Source organism: Neopelma chrysocephalum, unplaced genomic scaffold, assembly GCF_003984885.1.
Source record: "Neopelma chrysocephalum unplaced genomic scaffold, ASM398488v2 Primary Assembly neopelma1_24, whole genome shotgun sequence".
Taxonomy (NCBI): Eukaryota; Metazoa; Chordata; class Aves; order Passeriformes; family Pipridae; genus Neopelma; species Neopelma chrysocephalum.
Window position 1 is genome coordinate 26,973,634 of NW_020897693.1, and position 21,647 is coordinate 26,995,280.

Consider the following 21,647-nt stretch of genomic DNA (forward strand, 5'->3'; position numbering starts at 1 on the left):
AGTCTCACATACATTTTGATAAGGTCTGATATCCACCCCTGTTCTTCAGTGGCTTGTCTGCTCATAACCTGCCTTGTGATAGAGAGAACATTTTATCTAATGTGATATTAAACAATTTTGTCTGTAATGTGAGTAAAGAAATTCCCACTTAAAATGCTAGTGAATGGTAACTAACTACAGGATCCCACTTTGCATATTGAGAAAATATTCTTGATTCCACTCTTCAATCTTCTCATTACATGTGCTTGTTTACTGCAAGCTGCGCTTAGAAGCTATTGGTAGGAAGTCCCCCTCACATCCAAAATTAAACTATCCCTTCCTGATCAATGCTAATCTCTGATCCTGATCCCTGACCTGTACGGCACAGTCAACAAGCATTTTGGGGGGCCACAGATAACAGTTCAAGTTTGAATATAGACAGAGCAAAATAAGCAAATGATTATTAGCCCTCCACAGGCCATTGCTAATAGATTTGCACAAAAAGATGGGAAATTTCTACCCCTTGGTGATACTGCCTGACATAAGTGCTTTCATGGCTGACAAAGATGCTGAAAAAAGAACAGTACGTAGGAGAAAATATTTGCAGTCATACTGAGTGTTTAGCTTTGATGGATCTTCCTTTGACTATGGAGTTCAGCATTACAATTGTGCTACTCACAGGTTGTTAATATAATGAGGTTACTATAAAAACACCATATATGAAACAAACAAACCCTAACATAGCATAATTTTCCAGGTTCCAGTATAGCAGTACTTCCTGTTCCTGCATGGAAGAGAACTTTGGGCACTCATGAGCTCATTGTGAATGAGCGCTTTGAAGACAGGCTACTATCTCAAAAGTGTTTTCTATGTTCACCACACTTATCTTTTTGTCTGTCTGCTGGGCACAAATCTTGAGCAAGTTACCTCATTTTCTTCAGCCTTTTGCTCTCATCTCTGGAATCTATACCTTTCAAGTGCAGTTAACCGATTACACAAGGAAAAAGAATTTAATAAATCACATAGGCACTTTGCTACGTAATGGCACATTCCTTTGCTACGTAAATGGTCTGTAACTTTTTCATGAATCAGGCCCATAGACTCTTTATTTCGCATTTCCATCCACCTTTCCCAGTAGAATTACAATTAAATGATCCTGAAACTTTTGAACACAATTAAAGGTTAGCTTTGCATATCAGTGACCGACCAGCAATTTCCCTATAAAGCTCTGATATATGTACAGGGTTTGATCTACAGCTGCCTGATTTCAGGAAAGTAGAACTGTTTCCATTGTGCTCTGAACCCTAGGTAGGGTTGAAAAATAGGCTCAGAACACACTACAAAATAACTACTACTTACTCAAAGCTTCACACAGTTCTAGGACACCATTTTGTGGATTGCCATGACTTTTGACTTCCTTCAAGTTTTGAACAAATCATAAATCATTAAGTGGTTTTGGAGTGCCTTGTTAGCAAGATATAATGGATGTTCAGAAAATACTTTAGACTGGTTATGTGTTGTTTTTTCTGACATCAAGCTTTAACAGTATTTTTTAGAAATCATAAAAGCTTTATTCTCAGAAGAAAGAATGGAGACTTATAACTGTGGCTGTCTTACACAGAGCAAAGGGATGTTGAGGGAGGGATTTAAAGTAGTTTACGGTAGCATGCAGCCCCCCTCAACCCAAAACCTGTAATTGCTGTATTGCAGCAGCCCCACCAGGCATGATCTGCATGGGTTCTTAGAGGAAGTGACAGCTGCCTGACAGCTTGGAGTGACCATGTGCAACTCGATCAAAGGTGGAGTAAAATGTACCAAGCAGTAGGAACTCAGCACATAAGTAGATTTTGAGTGAATTGTGAAACATTTGAACAAGATTCTTTTCCTTCCCCTTCAGCCCTTTCCAACTTCCTCCCTCTGGAAAGGCACTTTAATATGTAGAATATAAATTAACAGGTTGATACAAAAGAGTTGATACAAAAGAGTTGATACACATTCGAGAAAATATTGTTGCATGGCATGACTGGACAATTTAGACATTTGAGACAAAGGATGAAAATTACTATAATATTGGATGATGGAATAGCTCCAAAGTCTTTCTGCTTTGTCTGAAACAGACACAGCCTAACTACTATTGTCTATACATAGTGACTAAAAATATAAAATTATAAAATATTTATGAATAATGTGTCAAATTGATCACATTGTGGAGTTTTACTGGAACATGTAATTCCTGTTATTAATCTGGTATTTATAAATTTTTTACTACTGATCACTTAAGACAGTCATCTGTCCATATATGTTGTTTTATTAAAAAAAAATAAAAATGAGGAGATGGAAACAGCTTTGTGATTTATTCAAAATCTGTGAGACTGTTTCTGCCAGTGTTTGTGCTGATAAATGTTAACAGTTTCTCTGTTTGTTTAACATTCTCCTGAGGAGGACTTGATGTGATTTAAGCAGTCTCGTATATTTAAAGTACAGCATCAATATCTAGTCTGCAGTGAGAAAGACAGGAAGGGTCACAGGTGGCACAGAGTAGTCTCACAGTGGATAGTCTTTGTCTTCCTGTGTACAAGTCTACTTACATCACAAAATAATACTGATTTTGAAAATCTTGATTTAGGAAAATATAACAGGAAAATTACATTCTGCATTGCAAGACTAACAACATTGTAGGGCTTTGTTTAATAACAGTCTAATATCGGTTTTCCTCTTTTTTCTGCATAGGTTTCCATGTAGTTTTCTATATGTCAGCTTTTTCTTAAAGGAAAAAGAAAATTTTTACAACAGATTAATAGTTCCTCATCCTCAACACACACACAGAGTATCCATTCACACTCACATCCTTGCAAGCTATTTTCTAGAAAGGTCAGTAATACAGATGTGAAGAATCAGGTCTCAATTATGATTTCATTTGTATCCCTGTTTTCCAGAGAGCATTTGGAATTGCTAAAGTAATTCAGAGTCTTAGATTGTTGCCTTATTGTCATGAATATTTGTTATACCTTGTCTGCATTTGATTGGCATCTGATTAAAATGAAGAAAGCTGAATCCATATGACACAGAATCTCATTTTTCCCACTGTAGACAGATTGAAAGTAAAAACCATTATTAGAGAGAGCCCACTAGGTCAAGTAAGCCCAGCAAGGTTATGCAAAGGTTGTTGTTTTTTTAAATCAAACATTATAGAAGAAACATTATCATTGAGCATCAGTTATGGGAAACCCAAGCTGTTAGAACTTTAATAAATACTTGGTGAGAAGAGCTAATGGAGACCGCTATGTGTCCAAGTGTTGATTCACCTGCAATTGCCAAAAACCCATACATCAGGCTTCAAGGGGAGTGCTTTCTAAAGGAAGACTTAGAAAGCAGATTGTTTAAAAGCTGTCAGCTTTCTTTTGGAAGAAATGATAAAGCTGACAACCAGATAGTTTTAGTTTTGCATGAGCTGGCTCTGGGGTTGCAGATGTTACAGAAACTGTAACATATTCCCTTCTGAATTACCTTGCATATAATGTAGTGCCTGATGTGTATAAATGAGATTACCCCTAGGAGATATTAATTCTAAGAAGTGGGTCTGCTGTTTATCCATAGATTTAAATAACTTTTGGTCTTCAAGCCCACAGGGTAACCCAGGTTTTCAAAAGAAGGTCAGAGATTCAGCATTGCAAAGCTTTTATCACCAGATATACAGCTGCCTTTAGGGCCCTTTTCTGCACTTTCTAAAATACACCACCTGACTACAGAGGCCAAGATGATTTTTTCAGATAATATCCTGAAGATATTGACAAATTTTGGTGACTTCACTACCTTCCATTTGGGATGCTGGTCAGCATCAGCTTCTACCACCTGAATAACTACTGTCCAGTTGCCATCATTCTCTGGAGTTCAAAATGAAATATTAGGGCAAGTTCATGTCATGGTCTATTTTCAGAATTCCTAAAAGGGCTTTACTACTTCACCTAAACCATTGATTCTGTGACTGTTACACACAGAAACAAAAGTCTTGATGTCTTTCAGTTGAGACCCACACTTCTAGAAAGTGATTATTATATAACTGAGGGATCTACCAGAGGAAACTCAGAAAATTTCTGTAAGGTCATGTTTTTATTAGAAACAGTAAAATGTACCCAAGGTGCAAATATTAAGTCATCTTTCGTTGTAATATACTTAATCAGAATGTTATGTTATGTCCAACTACACATTAATTGTAAAGTACCTTTGCCAAAAGTTCTTTTAAAGGAGTGTAATACTCCAGACTTGCACTCTGAGCTCATCAAAGGTGTTTTACTTTAAAAACATACAAGGCTCCAAAAATCCACTCACCAGATCTATTAAAAGGGCCTTCAGTTTTTTTATACCTTGAGAGAGCGCACAGGAGAAGACACTACACATGTTTCTCAAGAGGTCAAATAACACACTTTTACTGGCAAACTTTAGAAAATAAGGGAACTTGGCGAAAGTTTAAAGGGCAAAATTCAATCAAATAAAGCATTTCACATGGCATTGACTTAGCACATGCTAACCCATACAACTTAGCAAAATCCAAGCCATCCAGCTTTTAGTTACCCAAATATCAAGAATGGAGATTAGGAGAAGAAGTAAAGAAAGAGAGAGAAAAAGAGAGAATTGTAGCTATCAGTGAGGATGCAACTACCAGGAATCCAGGAGATGGCAGGGTCACAACCACATGGTGGTTGTTGTTTTTATCTGCTCTGGCCCCCTGTGGCCACCAACCCCCCTCCCCCAGGCAGGACTTCAGGCCCACTGTCCATTCCGGAGCTCTGGGGTACAGTGAGGGGCAGTGCTCCTGGCGTGCCAACCATTCAGGGGATGGGGCAGGGGCCCCATGGGGTGTGGTGTGGGGCAGTGCTCCCGGTGTGCCAGTGACTGACAGCTGCCCAAGGAGGCTCCAAGGTGTTGGATTGGGGCAGGGCATCACCTTCACCTTCGTGAAATTTGACCTGTCCCTCCCCCCTCAACACACACACTTGAGTTGGTCCAAGCCAATAATTAATATAATAATCCAGTATCTCACAAGGAGAAAGGCAGAGATAATGTACCATAAATAATTGAGTACCTGTTGATCCTGTTTATCATAGCTCTCTGTTTCAATGCAATGGGTTAAGCAAGTATCTCAGCTTAAATATAAACGTTGGGGATAGCTTTGTTTCTGAGCCAGACAATGAAGACAGTTTGCCAATATGGAAACAAACCAGAAATGCCACACTGAGGGAGAAGAATTTATTTACCAGTTTTCTACCAACTCTGGCAAACAGACAATAAAAGAGCCCTTGATCTTCTGTGTGGATCAATGGACATTTGCCACTCAGTTATACCTTAGAGTTTTTTGTACTTCTCGTTACTTTAGGAAAAGGGAACCATTTAGAGAATGAATATTTAGATGGTATGAAATGATTCAAGTGGATGCTAACACTTGACAGGATCTCCACAGTTTTAACTACTGAAATAGTAGTTTTCATCTGCTGTCATTTCTGCCTAAGCAACTTCTGAAAACAAGCAAACCACATCCTGTTGTTTGTTCTTACTGCACTGTCATCAGTTTCAGGTGGTGGGCCATTGTTTCTTGCATGGGAAGAGATAATAAGCAGTAGATACATATCCAGCTGCTCCATTGCTTCTCCTTCTGGAATGCATGATGATTTATACTGCAGAATACTGTGCCATATAGAGATTTCAACACCACAATTACTACTACACTGCACAAACTTCTGTCTGCAGCGCGTTAAGAAGCATATTCCAGTATATCTACAACCTCCTCATTAGGGGAAGAGGAGGGGCAGGCACTGATCCCTTCTCTGTGGTGATCAGTGACAGGACCCAAGGGAATGGCCTGAAGTTGTGTCAGGGAAGGTTTAGGTTAAATAGTAGAAAAAGATTCTTCACCCAGAGGGTGGTTGGGCACTGGAACAGGCTCCCGAGGGAAGTGGTCACAGCACCAAGCTTGACAGAGTTCAAGAAGTGTTTGGACAATACTCTTGGGCATATGGTGTGAGTCTTGGGGATGGTCCTGTGCAGGGCCAGAAGTTGGACTCAATGACCCTTGTAGGTCCCTTCCCACTCAGCATATTCTGTGATTCTGTGATCTATATATAGTCTTCATCAGCTATGTAGAGCTGGAATGCCTTGCTCATAGCTTGCTGGTCGGGTGAAATTTGGAAAGACAGTTCAGTTACTGATACTTGTCGTTCTCTTTCCTCACTCTTTTAAATAAGGATCAAAACACAGACAGGTTGTCCTGGCAACTTGCTCAAAGGAACAAACAGTTCCTCTCCCAGGTATGAACATATAAGGTGATAAGAGATGCTGTACTGGTCATACATTGAACACATCTGCTGCTGACCATATTCTTCACTTCTGTTTGCAATCGGTGTCTGTAGTTTCTTCAGACTATTTATAATACATGCTTTCAATATAGGGCAGGGGGATACAGGAGTTTTTATGAGTGAGATCAAAGTGCAGTTATTATTACTTTTATAGTACTAAACCCATACAGAATTTTCTCTGTTTCTAGGAGAGATGACAATCCAATTTAAACACAATATAGCACAATGAAATGGAAAAAAAACCCCAAACACAGGGCAGTTGGAAGAGGGATAAGGACAGAGGTTATGGCATTATAGCTACATGGTTAGGCAGAAAAGGCTACCATGTAAATGTAAATTTAACAAGGTAAATTCATGAGAAAAAAATAAAATTAAAAAAAAATAAAAATTAAAAATAAATTAAAATAAATCTATGTCTTTTGTATAGTGGAATTTATATAACGATAACAGAGGTCTCTTTAATACACCAAATGAGGTTATCCTTGCTATTAGAATGTCCAGAAGGAATAAAAGTTAACAACTGATCAAATCAAATTAAAATATAGAATCCCCAGCATACCCTTTCATCATGCTTTAATGGCATGTAAAAAGCACCTACTTAGATAACCAAGTGAATCTGAGCAAATCTTTATGCACAGATGTCATGGACAAGGACTTACCTCAGCTTTTTACAATATTCTTTTAAAGAGTTGCAAATCTAAAACTAAATCCAAATGTATAATTACTTAGGGATTCTATATCCAGAGAGCTGACTCAGATCATTTGTGAGAGAAAAGCCAGACCAGCTACAAGAAATCTTTGAATTTTATGTCCCATTTAAGGGTACATATAAGCTTGTATATAAAGAGCAATATACAGCTGAATAGTCAAATAAAAAGGGGCAGTAAAGCTAGCCTTTTCTTCAAGCAATGCCAGGTATCTGAGGGAATTGGCTTCATGGAATTATTTGGAAGGTGGATTCACAGCATACTACTATCATACTAAAATATTCCTCTCTCGTGGAATTAAATATTGTGTATTCATTTTTATTTCTCCTGTCCCAGCTTCAAAATCCTGGAGGTTGTTTCTGTTCTCATTAGGCTGTGTTCGAGTTTTGTTATTAACCTCTGAAGGAACGGGACTTGATTTTAAACTACTCCAAGGGCCTCTTCCAGATTCAGTTGCTAATCCACTTTTATATGCAAATTACATAAATCATCGATTTATATGAAACTGAGGGGAAGGAGATGCCTGTGATTTTGCTAGGTAGAGAATTGAGGCCTAAGCAATCATCAGCTCTCAGACTTATAAAATTAAAAGAAAAACAAACCCCTTCAGAATAGCAAGAGTATCCAGTTCATCATCATTCTGCAAACTGGTACCCTTTATGAGTTTTGCTCTTTTTCTTTTCCATCCCCACTGTTCTTAATAATTCAGTACCTTCTTTCTTTAATCATATTATTAAAGGCAATGGACTGATGATTCATTTTGCTTTCTTTGCTCTCTCAGTGACGTCCGTTAATGAAGACTTACTTTTCAGCACCATTGACTCACTTATCTAAATTATTTATTTGGTTGAGCAGTTCAGTGTATCAAACTTTTTTTCTTAGTGTAACAACTACTTATAGCTCAGATTAGAGTTTCATATTGATTTTCTTCTGGAAAATGTGTATGAAATGGATTGTGCTTTAAAGTGCCAGAAGTGGTAAAAGCAGGGCTGAAGGAGGTATAGCTAAATAGATAGCAATAATTCCTTTTGCTGTAGCAGTTTTTTACATTTGTTCTTCTTTCCATTTTGAATTAGTAGAAGACTTTTCAAAACCTTAATGGTGCTGAAATTCTCATAAAGAAGCCCATTTCCTGCTGGCTAGAGTACTGGCCTAAGGTATCCAAGCCAGATATACATTTTCTGCCTTTTGCATTCAGCACAGAGTATTAGTCCCTACTCACTCTAAATAAAAATAAAATAAAATTTAAAAAAAACCCAAACAACAAAAAACCCCCAATGAAACAAACCAAAAAGAAGAACAAAAAAACAAACAAAAAGAAAAAACAAACAAACACAAAACCCCCCACACATTTTAATATCTTACCCACCCAAGGCCTATACACTATATCATCACCTCCAGACGAATTCATGTAAATCTTTAGGGAACAAACACATATGAAGAAAAGTTATTTTACTGAAAATTTTTGAGATGCTTCCCTGGTGTCTGTGATTACCTTGTTTGTCCTGACTCTAAGGAAACCTAGGTTGCTTGTGGGATGTGTTGATGTCGCTTAGCTCCATTTTCTTCCCCTTTATCTGCTATGACCACCCAAATTCATAGTGCCCCCTTCAGCTGTTTTCACAAGTGATCCTACTGTCCTCTCCTACTTTTATCAAAAATCTTTTTAAAAAAGTTAATTGCTTTCAGTCTTTCATGTAATCCAATAAACAGAAGTATTTGTTTCTACCTGAATACTTGGAAAAAATAGTTGGATACATTTCTAGATACACAAATTCTCTTCATTGTGTTTCATTTGACACTGTGAATAGTTATTTTCATTGTTATGTCCAGATTCACAGACTGCTGCATAAAGTTCATATCACTGTTCCAAACTCTCCACTGTAGAAGAATATTGGGAAAGCTCTCAGTCTCAACAAAAGAAAAAAAGATTTCTGTGACATAACATTTCTTTTGTGGAATAATATTTTCTGCACCTAAATACAGTAGTTTGGGATGATGGCAAAAACTTTTTCCATTGGTGATTAGATTCCCAGGGATACCTGTATAATTTTGATAATTTTGCAGGATACGTGTAAAGCAGTTATCAGAAACAAGGGTGGAAGCTTGATTAAGAATACAAACTAGCAGAAAATAAAAAAGAAAAATGGAAGGTGAAACTTCTGATAAAATGTGACTGATATTTTGCAGATGGGAAGGATCTTTATTGTCTATTTATTTTGTTACAGAAATGATACAGAAAAAGCTTTGAATGCAGAAGTATTGTAAATTCCTTGACTTGAGACCTAGTACCACCACCCGTAGCTATGTCTGCAGAATGTGACTCTAGGTGAATTGACAGAAGCTATTGTATTTTCTCCAGATATCAGAATGTTTGTTCATAGACATGATGTGACACCAAGTATCATGGTGTTTCAGCTTTAAAATTTTATTTTAAAGCATTTTTTAATCAAGAAAGTATTTAATCTCTCCATTTTGCAGAAATAAACGGAAGCACAGAGGAAGTCTGACAGTCATATCTTCTCTGTACTAGACCATGAAACCATTTATATGTGGGAGATGAATGATATTTTCCATAGGGAAACCCCAGTGTTACCCCACCCTTGTAACCAATTACAAATGGGAGCAAGATTATCCCTTAAATGACTAATTCATAATGAAAAAGAAATCTTTCACAAACAAACTGAGAAATGTTACTCAGATCCTTAGAGTACATTACTAAGAAATAGATTGGCAACACTAAGTTTTCAGTGTCTCCCATTATTGGTCCTTAATTCCAATAATGGAGAGCAGATCCCCTCTTCAGTACTGCTGGAGCCTACTGTACAATAGAGATAATGAATACATTATTTTTCATTTGGCACCACAGAAAATCATGTACTTATTATCAAACCCAGTCCAGGCCATACAACTCCGATCTTTCATATCCTGAAATCTTCAGCACCATTCTCTACTGAAAAAAATTGGGATGGAAAGTGTTTCGATAATGTTTGACTGATTTTTTTAAGTAGCTTTTATTAAATATTTTCTGAATTGAAATGCCTACTGAATACTTGGGAAAAGAGTTTCATTGTTGAAATACCAATGCCATAACTTCTGAATTAGTGAAAGCAGTCTAAATAAAATTCTAAGCACTTCTTAGAGTGGATTCCTTCCCAGCCACCTCTTGCACAGCACAGCAACCTCCTCTCTACCCAAACTTTTACTCAAGATGAAAGACTAGACATGATACTGCTTATCTTAAATGTTTCAGCAGAAAAAGCAAATTAATATGAAAAAGGTAACAAAATTTGAGGTAGGAAAAAAGTGCCTAGTAGCCTGAGAGTAGCCTCACACCCCTGCTCCAAGGGATTTGTCTGTCTGTTCTGACATCAACACAGACATGGTACAACTGCATAATCTTGGATTAGAGTATTGAGAAAAGTGTTGCACGAAAAAGAACTGTGAGAAGGGGGATAGTTGAACCCTCCTTGCTCTGAATCTGCCCTTTGCCATGGTCCTTACCAAGGGTCCCTGCCCATACCTGGCCATTTACACCACTGATCCAGACCTGATCCTGACCCACTGACTTGACTTCACAGCTTGGACTTGAACCTGTCTCGCCACTACAGATTTGACTGGCAACCCTTGGACTGTTGGCTGACCCTCATTGTCATTACCAGACTTGCTGTGCTCTACTTTGGGCGTTATGGGACTGGACCGTAGTGCAGTCATAGCCCTGCACCTGTCTTGGGTAACCCTTGGCTCCTGGCTCTATTTTCCTTAGAGAGAATCCTGCTCTTGCTGCTCTCAGACAATATCTTTAAATGCCATAAGAAATCCGTAATACACATACACACTCCCTCACAAAAAAAGGAGAGGAAAAAATAGAAGACAAACACAGCAATGGATAAAAATCTTCTGCAGGTCACCTTAGGCAGAAACCAATTTGACTATTTATAGCTGAGCTAAAACCCATTGAAAGCACAGATCAAAATGGAAACACTGACCCTTGCCTACTCCAGGGCTAGTGAGCACCACCCCTGTCTAAGTACTTGTAAGCTGCTTGCAATAAAAAAACCCTCTTAGTTTCAGCCCTCCAAGTGTCAGCCCTCTGTACTGGTTAATATTATCAAGGGAATCCTTGCCTGACAGAAAGTAATTTAGGATCCATTAAATATGATTACTTGGCCTTGAAAATGATGGATATTGAACAGAATTATAGGATCACTTTACAAAAGAAAGGTCTCTTTTACATCCTTTCTTGTGGGGCATTAAATAAAGTCTAAGAAAACTCCTGAGGGATTTCTGGCATTTATGGGTTACATTTATGAAAAGAAGGATTGATATTCATATTAAAAAATCTAAAAATTTAACAGGGTGATGTGGTGAGCACATGGACAGCTGTGACATGTCTAAAAAGTGAGTGACATGTTCACCAACTGTTTTCATTGCTTCATTTATACCACAGATATGAAAAGTGCCTTTAATTTCAGACTAATCTTTCATGTTCTCTATTTGAATATTAACCTCCAGTGGTTTCCTAAGTTCCCCACACTTCTCACTATATCTCTGTTTTTAACTGAAGTATTTATGCCAGAGGTTTTCAAAATTCTCGGGACACTGTTTTCATCATGTCCTTTACTAGTCATATGTTGAAAGGAAGTTTGTATGGAGACTTGATATGTTTATGCTGCTATAACCTAACTGAAATTTAATCCTGAGAAGACTATATTTTAGGTACAGGAGAAGTTTGACTTCTTCCTTACTAAATGATGTTCCCTAAAGTTCAAACATACAATGAAAATAGACAGTTTGGTCTTCCTCACATTTGTCCTAATTGAGTTTCCAATCAAAATTGATAAATTGAAATCAACTAACATTTACTTTTAAATTAAGGGGTTTTTTATTTTAATTTTTATTATTATTATTATTATTATTATTATTATTTTTCCTTTTCCATGAGAAGGTGGATTGGCTAATTTATCCTATGAAGAAAATACCAAATATGGCCCCCAAAACTAGAAAAATGTTTATGGATGGCTCACCCTGAAAATAAATCCTTCTCTAGAAACAAGGAGAAAAGGGAAAAATACAGAGAAGAAAATTAAGACCTAAGAATTAGGTCTTCTGCTGTGATCTTCCTCATCTAATTGTTTACCCATAAGAAGCCGCCCTAGAAATCTTTTCAGTATTCTGAAATACCCGTCCTCACTCTGATCAGTTACTATAGATAAGGGTTCACCTTACAGACAGAAATTCCAGATGCTTTACCTGAATCTTCCTCATTAACCATAAGGCAGCAGATTCATCATTAAGACTAAAGGCACATTCATCGTCTACTTCATACGCATAAACACAATCGCAGGATGTCTGGGCACAGCACAAGACATGGCCCACTGACACATCTTGGCTTATGCACTTTCTATTTTGAAATGAGGAAGAGGTTTAATACGTCTTTGATGTAAAAGTTTCAAGCCAGTGTTGTCAATGAATTCCCCCGCACCGGATTTTTGATTGCAGTGTTTATGTTGAGCATATATTCAGACATTACAAGATTGTTGATGTATACTTTGAACCCTCTCAATGACATTAAATCACCCCTCTGGTTTCTTAGATCTGACTATATGTAGTGCACACCTGAAGCAAGTTTGACCCCTTCCAGAGGAGGCCTTTCTGCTACTTCACATTATGTGGGATCATTTGTACCTGTGTAAACATGGCACAATATTTTATGGGACTGCAGTACTTTAATTTATACTGACAACAGCTGCTACGTGCATCTGGAGCTGGGCAGATCTCGGGAAATCTCTGCTTCTACAGCAAAGTAGGCTAACTCTGAGCTGTTTTCTTTTAACTAGTAAACAACAACACTGAGCAGCTTCATGCCTCAGGCACACATCACATACATACACATGGGTTTAAATTCCAGTTTTGCCAAATTCAGAGCAGAGAAGTGAACTGGGAGTTTCCACATCCCCTAAGAACGACTTAGCTATTTGTTTGTTCAGGAAGAGGGGCAATCTCACTTTCCAGTTTCAATCAGGAAAAACATGCTTGACATGAGATAACTTCACCAAAAAAAAAGTTGTGTTAAAACTGATAGATGGCTCAAAAAATATTTTTAGTGAATGAGTATTTTCTGATAAAAAGGTGGTTTCATCAAGCAGTTCTTGACCAGTTCCCTTTATGCAAGCATTGCACAAATTTTGGTGACCTTATAATATGTAAGAAAATGCAATTAAATTTGTACCAAAAAAAATTCCTAATAGTATCATTATAATTTCATAATCCTCAGCATGCAAACTAATGTGGTACTTAACCTCTTTCTTTTTTAAAGGAATCTATGATTACATAGCTGGGAATATTTGGCAATGCATGATGTTTCTTTTTATTTAATTTTTCTTTTCAGTACATAACTGGAATATTCTTGGGGATAATGATACCTGAAAAGTTCTATCAACAAAGTATAGAAGAAGATGCAGAGAAAACAAAAGATATGTGGTTGAGGATCAACTGATGTTGTTTGCATATGCATTTGGTAGGTTTTAAGAATAAAATACATTACACAGTGTTCAGTGTTGTATGTTTTTATAAATGTTGCTGACTGTGATGCTGAGGTAATCCAGCAAGTTCTGTTGCAGTAAACGTTTTCTTTGTACATCCCTCTCATGCTTGAAGTGAACCTAATGAGAAACTGCACCACTCAGACTAGAAATAACATAATTTCATTCTGTGAGACAGTTTAGAAAAAAGTCCTTTGTTTGACTTGAATGCATCAAAACAGTATCCTAAATTTTTAGTTTCAGGCCCTTCTAGGATTACGTACACATTTGAAATTTGCCAATTGTTTTCTGAGGGTTAAATGATTTGCAACACCAACTCTCAGCCTGCTGTGCCCATACGCGTGCATGTATGCCCAGATGCCCAGAAATATCTTTCCTTTGCATTGCTGTGATTTTGCTGCACTACAGTGTTTTAAAAAAGATGCTGAATACTATGATCATACATCATACTGCTCTGCTGTGTACTGCATGTATTGCAGGATTTATGATATTGTGCACTGTTGGACCCCTATCAGAAAAGGATACAATTTCAGACCAGGAGTGAAACTAGATAGTTCCTATAACTTCTCTTGCTTCATTCTGTCATTTTTCTTTTTTCTTTTTTCCGTTTCTCCTAAACAGTGCCATTTTCAAGATACTGATAGTTGGCCTGGAGAAAACACTGAAGATCTTTTATTCTTTACACTGATTAATATAGATAGACCTGTGAACAAATAACTGAAGCTGTGCTGTGACATTAAAACAAAGATTCTGAAGATATGAATGAAGACATGGCTCAGTAAACACTGAGTGGAACTGAGAGGAATCCTATGATCTGCTCAGACAAAAACACAGTATGGCGCAGGACTGTGGCAAAGAGCAGTAAAACTGTTACAAATTGGCAAACTCTGACTATTGCTGCTTAGCATGTAATTAAGGCATTCTCAGTTAATCATTCATTTATCTTGAAGTTAAGATGTTGTGACCACTGAGTGAGCATCTTTTTCTCTAACTGATACTCCTGGGTAAAGTATAAGAGGTTCCATGTGCTAAGGCAAGTAAGGGGATACATGGAACCATTTTCTTTTCGCTCCAGTTGTCAGCATTCAATAACAGAAAGAAAACATTCTCTTTGGCCTGGTGTTTTGGTTTCTAATCTTTCTATATGTTGTACTGATCTCTGTCAGTTGACTTTTAGGTGCTGGGATTGTCTACTTCTTCATCTGTTCATTGATGGAACTCCTACAGGTTATGAAGTCTTCTTATCAAGTTATTAAGTTGTTAATATAGTAGAAGATGTATAAAAACAAATGGCCCATGTAAACTCAGAATTCATCACAGGATGGCAAATTTGTGTCATGCTATTCCCAGACAGAAGACAGACTCTCCAGAGTGAAGCACCTTCAGTTTTTGACCTACTGAAACAGGAGTTTGAATGGAAAGGTACTAAACTCAGACCAGAATGCCCAGGAAGTTGTTCATAATATTATTTGCCTTCTGACCACAAGTTAAAGCAGAAGTTGGAAACTAAAGAATGCACCAGGGTTTTCAGAATACCTATATCGTAGTGATCACACTGCTGGACAGATGCAGTGTCAGCTTTGAAGCCAAAAACATATCATTTTTCCATACTGTTTGACTACTGGAAATCTCTTAGGGTTAGGTTTGCGCAGCCCACTCAATACTAGTAAGAAAACAACAACTTCTAGCTAACTCAAGAATGTAAGTTATGTGAAGACAGGTCCTGGAACTTCATGCCTGAGCCTGGCAGCTTGCTCATGCCTTCAATCTGTGCAGTGATGTCAGATTACTGATGTCAAGCTAACAAAGTAGTTTGGAGTTTGTCCTAGAAAAGCGCCAACATCCCCATTAGGGCAAGAATAGACAGAGATGGTGAACTGATGAAATTTAGACTGCCAAAAATGGAAATACAACTACTTCCAGATTTTAAGAGGATTACATGGAGCTCTTAGCATTGACTGGACACCCAAGCTATATTGTTTCACATAAGGGACCTCAAGAGTACTTAAACTACAAATAGAAAGCTGACAACTTCAATAATATATGGCAAAAAGTAGACAATCTGTGGAAGTGAGGGATGGGACCCTGCAAAATCAGCATTTCCTATCTATCAAATGCAAAGGGCAGTAGACAGCTGTGGGCTGGCATTTAAGTGAAAAGGTGTTATACTCTCGTGACAGTTCTGGAGTAATCAAAGACACACGAGTAAATGTGTAGGCTGACATGAGTACCCATAATATATTATGATAACTGGAGGACTTGGCAGGTGTGTAAAATTCACCAATTTTCTATTTTCTTCTTTTTGTTACTCAAGGTAATTTAAAGCTGAGGACAGCAGGGTGAAGCACTGTGAGATAGAAAATATTTTTTACCTTAATATCCAATCCTACAAGTCTTATGCAAGTAAATGTTTAGCCTAAGAAGCCAAAAGCATATTTTTCTCCAAGTTAATAATTTTATCCTCCCTGAAATATGACTTTAGTTGATGGTAAGCACATCTATTAAATTTCAACAAATTTTTGAGTTATCAAGTAATTTCATAATTTGACAGTTTGATTTGTCAAGATTCTCTGCAGTGTAGATAAAACTAATTGTATTGATGGACTGGAGTTTTTGGGCAAGTCAATACAGGAGCACTGGGGTTTAAGAATAGAAAGGATTTCATGGCTCATCAAATTCAATTCCTGCTATCACAGGTGGTCAGATGTTTCATGTTCTACTTCCGTTATATTTCTGCAAAAATAAACATGCGGCTTTCCTAATCGTCTCCCATCAAGACTTACAAGTTTTGCTGCTACTTCAGATTCTCAGTCCCCCTCTCCTTTCACCTACCTTGTGATCCATATTGAAAATTGAGGCAAAATATTCCAATGCATTTTGAACCCTGTATAGTTTATCCTCCATTGCTCTTTCATCTTCTGTGCACAGGGCTGTCACTTACTGTTCTCTTAAATTTATGTGGGTAAAGAACCTTTTGCTATATATTTTTAAGACTAATAATGTTTGACTTTTGGCAAATCTTGTTTCACAACTACACTTCCCATCACTGACATTTAGCTTTCCTTGCTGACCACTATTTGATTTAATTAGTTCTTGTATTTTCTTGAAGCTCATCCTTTCTTTTGAAATAATAAATCTAAAGACCAACTTCTATTAACCCTCCAGCTAACCAAAATGTAATCTGCATGTGATCACTTAAAACGTTGTTTTTATGATCAGCTGTCCTTGGTGCATGTATCACTTGCAAAAATCAAATGTAAATCGGTTCTAAAATAGAATCAGCTATAACAGATTCAGTAAGCATTCAGTATTGTCTACCACATCCAGGAATAACTGGCTCCAAATGTTCTTATTGATACTTGTTTCCCAGGGAGTCACACAGAAACTGATCTGCAGCAGTAATTTTGACTGTTCTGTTCCTAGCTCATTCGTTTCTCCTTAACTGAAGCTGAGGTCCCATAGAACGATAAGCCAGTTTAATTGTTAGACCTTTCAATTAACAAACAATAATTGTTTGATGTTTCAAATCTCCATCAGCTCCAACTGCATATAATTTTGTCCCTAAAATCTCCAACAATGGAGACCCCACAACCTCTCTGGGCAACCTCTTCCAGTGTTTTTCCATTGTCAAAGCAAAAAAAGTTGTGGGTTTTTTCTCATGGATAGGTGAAATTTCCTGGTTTTCACTCTGTGCCTCTTGCCTCTTGTCTTTGCAGTGGTAACCACTGAGAGGAGTCCAGCTCCGACTTCTTTCCCCCTGCCATTATGTATTTATACACATTGATAAGATCATCACTAAGCCTTCTCCTTCTGAGGCTAAACAGTCACAGCTCTCTGAGCTTCTTCTCACAGAGCAGATGCTACTTAATCATCTTAGTGGCTTTTTGCTGGACTCACTCCAAGATGTCAAGCTCTCTCTTGTACTGGGGAGCCCAGCAGTGGACACAGTACTGAGGACATGTTTCTTTTCTCCAGGTCTGTTTTTTTTTATGTTCATTTTACTGGTTCCATGAAAGGCATCCATTTCCATTTTATGAAATGCTCCTGCATGCATATATATATACCTTGGAATTATATTGCACAATTTAATGTTTCAGTGTTGTAAGGAATACTTTATCGCTCAGAGGCCACCTAAGCTAGCAAATGGCACTGGATATGCAAAGTCAGAAACACAAAACTCACATATTATATACAGCATGTGGAATTTTATATTGCATTTGAATTTTTCATTTCTATATCACCAGAAATTTCCTTTAAATTGAAACAAATGAATCTACAGGAAGGAGATGAAGAGAAGGGGTACTTTCTATGGAGTATGTCAATCTGTAGATTAATTAATACATTGATTCCATTTGAAAGCGTGCATGTACCTGTCTTCCCACTGAGATACCCCCTGTGCAATCAGTGGCAATTTAAAAATCAATTGCTCTTCTGTAGTAATTAAGTTTGTCCATTTAAACAGATATAATTGATAGAGCCTGCAACTAATTTCAAAGCAGGGATTCTTAAGGGATTCTAGAGATTAAGAGCTGTGAGCCAGCAATCTGAGGGGTTTTTACTCAATAAATGAACATCTAAATACACTGGTTTCTGTATCTGTTTCAAATGCATTATACCAGATAAGAAAATTATTTTGAAATATACTGCTAAACAAAGCAAAATATGCTACTAGACAAAGCCAAAAAGTTAACAAAAGTGCAGTTAGGCACAACTGTATCTTGAAGGTATTGAAATATAATTATTCTTAAATTTTATAGAACTAAATGTGTTGCCTTCAAAATTTCACCATTTTTTAAAAAATTCTCTTTTTTTCCCTAGCTTTTTGTAAGTCTTCTTGAATAAAGTTTATTTTTCTCAAAAATGTCATTAAAAGTTGTTTTCTGTTTTGAGCATACAGAGACACTTTATGGGGCTCTTGCCACACAGTGCTTTATCGAATAAAATATGATGCTTGCACGTGTAGAATACATATTTCTGAGATTCATTAAACGACCATCTCCCCTCAAGGCAATTCATTGTTATGCACCAGAGGGCTTTAAGATGGACTATTTAGGAAAAAAAAAAAAGCAGAAAATAGGACAAGAGAAAAAGGAAGGAACCTAAGACTAACATGAAATGCATATTCACAGTTTTAAAAGTCTTTGCAATTTACTGCAGCCCTGAGGTGGCATTAATTGACACATTAGCAAGTTATATCCTGTGTTATGTGTCTATCTAGCCTATAATACAATAAAAATAACACCATGGAAATCGGTGTAACACATTGCATCTACAGCACACGTTTAAAGTAGGGAGCACCTTACAAAAGCAGACACAAGATTATTAATAATAATGTGTTGCAGTTAAAACTCACAGACTGTCCCTGCAACTCATGTAATTGAATTGCCAACTGTCAGCTTGCAGAGGCATATTCACAATATTTTAAGGCAAAATCTTATACTTCCTAAATATTAAAGAGAATTGAAATCTATTGTAATGAGGTCTGGTTTTCCATATCAATATACTATAGCATATACCTACAAAAAGAGTAATCACTCATTTTTTGTTAACATTAAAACCAAGATGCTAATACCTACTCCAGACAGCATGCCTTCTACAAGAAGTGGAGCAATGTGCATTTAGAATAATAAGGTAAAAGAGTTACATAGCTTATAGCCTTATATAACATTTTCTTTCACAAATGAAGGAATAATGCAGCATTTCAGAATCTTGACATTCAGTACTAACTAGTGAAACTATTGTATTGTGGAATTTTTCTTTAAGGAAAGTTTAGGAATTCTTTTATTTTTTATTTTTTACATTTTATTTTCTTTGCAGAAAAAATTATTAAAAAAAGAATTTTCCATGTAACACTACAGCTATCACTTAGGCTAATTCTGTATAACAGCTCAAGTGCCAAGTTAGACAATGATCATGCAGATTGTTTCAGCATGCTCTTGGTTTATTATTTGTTAAATATAACCTAATCTAGCTAAGTAAAACAAGGATAATACCAAAGCATGCTCATTCTTCATCTTCTACATATTCTCAGTATGTAGAAAACTGTTATTATAAGTGTGCATGGAGAATGAATGGCAACATCTGGGTGTGGAAGCATCAGAAATAAAAAACAGATAGAGAACGGTCACAAGAATGGCCTGTATCCATAGCACCTAGATTAACAGGTCATCAAGATCCTAGCACATATCTACCTACAGTTTAGCAGGACACCCAGATGGTGGAAAGGGCACTGAGTAAGTCCCAATGACTTGCTGAAGTGGGATAGGATAATAAGCACAGTCAGGTTACAAAAAGACATATCCAAAACCAAGATATGAGAAGGAGGCATAAGTGAATGACTGAAACAAGTTTAGGTTTTAAAAAAAAATTTGCTTTCCTGTCTTAGGAGGTCTTGCATTGTTGTTACAAAATTGCAACATTATTTCCTACAAACCCTGCCTATTTAACATGTTCTTTGGCATCATAAAAGCATATAATCTATTCTGTGTGTTTGCAGTGTTTTCTACAAAAACATATTGAATGAATTCACCTGTTTTGTTATAATTGGGCTAAGACTGAATTAAGTATTTTTGGATCACACTTTCTGCTAACTTCCAGAAATACACAATAAGATCCTCACCTGTTATGCATTGCTAGAACTTCATTAAAATCAAGATAGCTACAACACTCTACACCAGCTGTGGATCTGCTACATTAGTTTTTTATTGGGCACAAGCAGAACTCGGCTGCTTGTGTACTTGCTTCAGACCAGAGGTTTCATGAACTGGTTGCTAAGGCTGGATATATTTTAAAATGAAAGATATGTTTTAAAAAGATATATAATCAGGTGATCTACAATTGTTAAATGATTAACAATATTTCTGAATAGCTTTATGAGATGTATGTGTCAAATATTATGCACTTTTTATAGTTGGGGGATTGACATCTAGAAGGTTAAGTGGCTTGCCTGTGGTCATATAGTGTTTCCAAGCTTTCAGCTCTAGCCTGTCCCAATCCCCATTTTAACCACAAGACTTGGCTGCCTTTCAGTGAGGTTAATACATGACTGTGTGCTATTAAAGTAATGATCAATGCTATCTAAGATGCTTGCTTGAGCATTTAAGGTTAAATAGAAATAAATTTTGTTCTGTAGTGTTAAAACGTGGCTTATGTGTTGCAAACTAGGTCAAATGTTATCTACACCACTGGTGATAAGACTGTTTTGATTTCTAACATTACTAAGCTAAGAAGTAGTGATTTACAGACATTTGTTTCTAGATATCAAAAAAGTACATCTAAGGACAGTTTTGCAGAGATACCAGGGCCTGAAAAATTATCTTATCCTTAGGCCTGTAAATGCTACCAACTTCTCTTTCTTTGACGTATACAAAATTCATGCGTAAGCAATTATTTTTTAATATATATAGCAGTTGCTTGGAGTTTGCTTAGCATACATGATTGCATCTTGAATTCTCAGTAGGACTGGAAGAGAGGGTTTAACACACACAGCAGAAACACAATACAAGTTACTGGAGACTCTTTAAATCTTTACTGATTTACATCTTTGATTTTTGTCTGTTTTGCCCTCTTCTGTTCCTCCTGCTAGGAGTCAGATGGTATGTCTGTAAAAGGACAGCTAAAAGAAAAGTATGAGTGAGCTGGCTGGCATGTTTTTCTAAGAAATTAATGCTGCATATGTAAATAATTACTTGTTTTATTTCAGTCTGCATGAACAAAAGAAAGAAGATAAGCAAAGCTCCTAGGAAAATGCCTCTGTGCTAAAAAAATAAACCTCTAAGAAAGTTTATCTAAGGCAATGACTTATTTTGTCTTCAGTGTTGCAACTTCACTCAAAAGTGGTGTAATCAATTATCTGACGTTTACAAAGGTGGGTTTGGGTGAGTTTTTTTGGGGTTTTTTTTGAGAGGAAAACACAGAAGACATCTACTGGTCCTCTGTAATTCCTGGGTTAGGGTAGATATCTCAAAAGTAATATAATTTAAAAAATTAAAAATTAGAAAAAATCTGCAGTCTATCTTTACATGGACTTCTGATAAAGAGTTTAAGATTTGATTAATAGGGTCCAT